The 4,931-nt window shown below is 40.8% G+C and overlaps 1 pseudogene; it reads left to right on the plus strand.

The window, feature by feature from the left end:
• The first annotated feature begins 2,946 nt into the window (after nucleotides 1-2,946).
• On the plus strand, nucleotides 2,947-4,212 carry LOC120361597 (postacrosomal sheath WW domain-binding protein pseudogene; annotated as a pseudogene).
• Nucleotides 4,213-4,931: the final 719 nt, after the last annotated feature.

The raw sequence follows: 4,931 nt of genomic DNA on the forward strand, positions 1-4,931 counted from the left end.
ATCATCAAAGTAGACAAAATTTTCTATTAAAAAATCTTTCTGGGGGTACTTTTTCTCAAGAGAAATTTAGTGAAATAGAACCACTTTAGACTAAGTCTGAAATTGGATACGTAATATGGCATAAAAGAAATTCCCATCGAAAGGTGGTGTGATGAATTTGGAGGGAGGATGGAAGTTAGAGCATATCATTTGGAAAGCACTGTGTGCATACTGTTTTGCTTATAGGTTCGGGCAGGAAAGGGGTAGAGGTGAAGGCAGGAAATGTTGAGAACAGAGCAACTAGTCAGGAATGACAGAGACAGATATACATTATCAATAAAACACATTTTACTACGGGCTAGAGTGTTTTCAGCACTTTATACATGTTATCTCTGATTATCAAAACAGCCCTATGAAGGAGAAAACATTCTTACTGTCATTTTACGGATGAGTAATGAGAATGAGACAGATTAGTATGCCAAGGGTCAAACAGCTAGAAAGTGATGGGGCTGAGATTCAAACTGAGGTCTTCTGACTTTAGAACTCGGTGGCATAACCTCTGCACCATAATTCTTCTATGGAGCTGCAATCATAAGAACTGAAACATCAGAACAAAGATATCTGAGCCAGGCTTCAGCAACCCACTTCTCCAACCAAAACCTGAATTTTGCTGTCATCTGGACTATAACACCTGTGAAATCATAAACTCCAGCATCTTACTCTCTGGTCATAACTTCCTAGGTTTCCATTTATTTATACTCCTCTATTATTTATACTCCTGCTCTTAGATCTCATCAGGACCAACAGTCCCTTAACCCTGCCGTTTCCCCATCCATCCCACCCTCCTGACGTCAGTCCCTTTGCCACCAACGCACGCCCCCATCACTGTAGCCAGGCTGTCACTCTAACCCTTGCCCTTATAAACCTATTCTTCTGCCGTACCCACTCTTAACAACCTTAGCCCCAGGCAAAAGTGGTCAGAAATGAGACATGCCACTTTTAAGCCTGGCTTGTAAAATTCTCCAGTAAATCCTTATTCACACCTCCTCTATCTGCCCTCTGGATATACATGACCATGGCAATGTTATGAACAAGATGGCAAAAACTCTTTTATCTTGATATCCTGAAAGTCTGGGGACTAGAGTCCCCCATGCCACTGTCACTTGGAAGTTATGAAAAAAAGAGAAAGAGAAATAAACATCCATTAAATTACTGAGATTTCAGGTTTGTCTGTTATAAAAACTAGATCAACTTAACAAATGGAGAGATTGTTGTCAGAATTGGGGTATGATTGGATGAAAAACCTAAAATATGTGGCACTGACTTGGCAATTTGGGAGAGGGTGGCAAAGAGACTGATACTGGAGGCAGGGCAAGTGAATATATCATTTAGAAGCCAAAATTTTAGCAAAACATTTGATAAAACATGGAAGTACCATGACATGCCTGCTGAGACAGTGATCCTATAAAAGATTGTTCAAAGGATCAAAAAGAAATGGGTATAATCTTTTGTCATTGGAAAGTTATTATAAGAAAGAGAGAACCTCAGGACACAATTGGCTGATTTTCAATCAGAATGAAAAGAAATAGATGTCAGGCGTTTGGAGCCTCAAAAGTAGGAAAAGCCTACTGCCTGTAGACCCCAGACATCGAGAAGATGTATTACTTTTGAGACAGCCAAGTGTAAAGAGGTACTTGGAGAACCTCTGGCCAGCCTGTGTACTGGAAAGAGTACGGACTGGGATGGAGCCTCAGGAAGTTCACGTCGTTTGCAGGGGGAAGGAGCCTGGTCTCTTGTGTTCCGGGGTAGAAACCGGGGTTTCAATCTGTGAGGTGGGAAGCCCACTAGCGGGACTCTCACTTTGCTGAGAGTCCCTCTTTCCCCTTTTCCCTTTTCACCAAATAAACCTTCTCACCCATCAGTGTCTGCAAGCCTAATCTTTCATGGCCATGTGACAAAAACCCGGCTTTTAGCTGAACTAAGGAGAAAGTCCTGTACTTTTCATTGTAATTTGCCATTACTTGTAAATGGCAACCGCTGCAATTTCATTTGCACCAACCTAATAATTAAAAAAGGAACTCAGTGACAAAGGCTTCAGAAAATGAATCAGTCAAACAATGTGACTGATCTTGCAGCAGAGATGAAATTAAGAAATAATATAAGGAAGGCCTAGGTAGGTGGGTCACCTGAGGTCAGGAGTTAACCCAAACCTGGGCAACATGGCAAAATCCCATCTTTACAAAAAATGCAAGACTTAGCCCGGCATGGTGGCGTGCACCTGTAGTTTCAGCTATTTGGGGGACTGAGGCAGGAGAATTGCTCTGGCCCAGGAGGTCAAGGCTGTAGTGAGCCACGTCTGCGCCATTGCACTCCAGCCTGGGTCAGCAAGACCCATCTCTTAAATAAATAAATCAATAAATAAAATGATTAAAATGATATAATAGAAAACTGTACATTCCTATATATTTTTCAAGGGTCTCAAGGTAAACTGATATTTAAAAAGAGAGGCATGAGGCAAAAAAGCAAAAAAAAAAAAAAAAAAAAAAAAAACCAGATTGAGAACTTTGTCTAGAAAATAAGCAATAAGCTTGGACTGGATTTCATAGAAAATAAGCAATAAGCTTGGACTGGATTTCACGCACAAGGAACCGACTGGAAGCAAATAGATCAGAAGCTTCCTAAAATGTTTAGGTTACTCCATTTATTGTTATTTAGGTTACAGTATTGTAATGTATTATAAAAAAGATATCATGAGTTTAGACTAGAAAAGCTTTGGCTGTGTGAAACTAAAAGCAACTACTGGGCCCTCAAACCTCACCAGCAAAAAATACAGGCTGTAACTGAAATGATTGATCTGCTTTTTGTTCTATGATTTTGCTTTCTTCAAACTGTTTTTGCTTATAAAGCCCACCTCTCTGCTCAGCTCATTGAAGCATCTTTATATTTTGCAGATGGGATGTTGCCTCATTCATGAAATGCTAATAAAAGCCAATTCGATCTTTGAAATTTGATTTGTCGAAATTGTGTTCTTTGACAATGAAAACAGAATTTACTTAATAACGCACAGTGGGAAGAGCATTCCAGGCAAAGCAAAAAGGCACATGGGTAACTATTTCCCCTGCTTCTCTAGCAGAGGCTAGACAGTGCTGCAGCACAGGAATGCCGTCTCTATTCACAAGTGATTGTTCCCACTGCCCAGAGTAAATCCCACTGCCAACCTCTGTAACCAAAAAACATCAGATGTGGAAGCAAGATGGCGTTGAATCAGAACCATACCGAGAACCGCCGCGAGGCCCTCATCCCTAACGGTGAAAGGTGATTTTCGTAACTTCGCACTCCAACAACGATCCCATGTTGTCTTTTATGATGCCATTTGATCTGATGACGAACCTCACTGTTGAACAACCAGTATTTGCTGCAAACTTCATTCAGGGAAGTATTCGGGCAGCTCCAGATGGTGGCTGGGAAAGACAAGCTACTTTTAAATTAGTCTTCAGAAACGGAGGTGCCATTGAATTTGCCCACTTGATGGTGAAAGCTGCCTCTGCTGCTGCCCGAGGATTTCCACTTACAACCTTAAATGACTGGTTTAGCTCTACAAGAATTTATGTAATTACTGGAGAAGGGAATGTATGCACTCCACAGATGCCTTGTTCAGTTATTGTCTATGGAGCCCCACCTCCAGGATATGTAGCCCTGCCTGCAGGATATGAAGTCCCACCTGCAGGATATGAAACCCCGCCTCCTGGATACAGAGGCCCTTCTGCAGTAGTATATGGAGCCCCACCTCCTGGATACGGAGCTCCACCTGCAGGAAATGAAGACCCACGTGTGGGATACAGAGCCTCACCTGCGGGATATGGAGCCACACCTCCTGGATACGGAGCCGCACCTGCTGGATCTGGAGCCAGGCCTCACGAATCTGCAGCAGCCCAAACTCCTGAAAATGAGGCTTCTCTTCCCTCTCCCTCCTCTTCTCAGGTCCACTCTTAAGCTTCTTAAATGTAAACGTTGAAGACTCACCAAGCAGAGAGGTACCCTAAAATTGAAGTCAGGATAAGGAGGAGGACTCAGGTATGTGATGGCAGGCTTCTCGCAGGTAGTCATTCCACCCTTTGGAAGAGCAATCTTATGGGGTAAGGTGAAGCTTTACTTGTGTGCCTAGATTTTAGAAGCAGAATCAAGTCTTGATTAGCTGGCTAAAGTAAGAGTATCATTGTAGGGTTAATTCCCAGTAATTTGATTGACATAGGGTTGCATTTTTAAACATACCTTGAATGTGAGTGTGGAAAAAGTTTCCTGTCTTTAGAAACATTTACGTATTATGCTCCGTTTGCTAGGCACTAAGATGCGTGCTAAAAACATCATGTTGAACACTTAGTTGTTTGAAAAAGCTAAATTTCCAATAGTGAAAAAGAATATTATAAATTATGGTATATCCATAAAATGGAGTATTATACACCTGTTGAAAACTATGTCTAGAGGTAGAGAAAGCCTCTTTGAGGAGGCCAAAAACAAATAAAAACATGATAAATTTTACTATATCAAAATTTAAAACTTCTCTTTGACAAAAGTTAAAAGGTAGGCAACAGACTAGGAGAAAGTGATTTCCAACATATGTATTTTAAAAATTGTGGTCAGAATACATGAATCACTTACAAATCAATTCTCCCCAAAATGACAAAAATTTGAATTGCTGACCAACCAAGGAAATAGCATGGCCAAAAAACCATTTGAAAAGGTGTTCAGCTTGACTAGTGTTAGGGAAATGCAACTTGAAATGAGAAAACATTTTTATCTCCAAAGATATACAAATATTAAAACTCTTGATGTGGCACTTTCACATCTTAATATCTACCCCTGAGAAATACTTGCACATGTGCACAAAGATGCATGTCAGAAGATTTCATATTATTCACTGTTTCTAACAGCACAAATTAGAAATAACCTAT

Source organism: Saimiri boliviensis, chromosome 14, assembly GCF_048565385.1.
Source record: "Saimiri boliviensis isolate mSaiBol1 chromosome 14, mSaiBol1.pri, whole genome shotgun sequence".
NCBI classification, from domain to species: Eukaryota; Metazoa; Chordata; class Mammalia; order Primates; family Cebidae; genus Saimiri; species Saimiri boliviensis.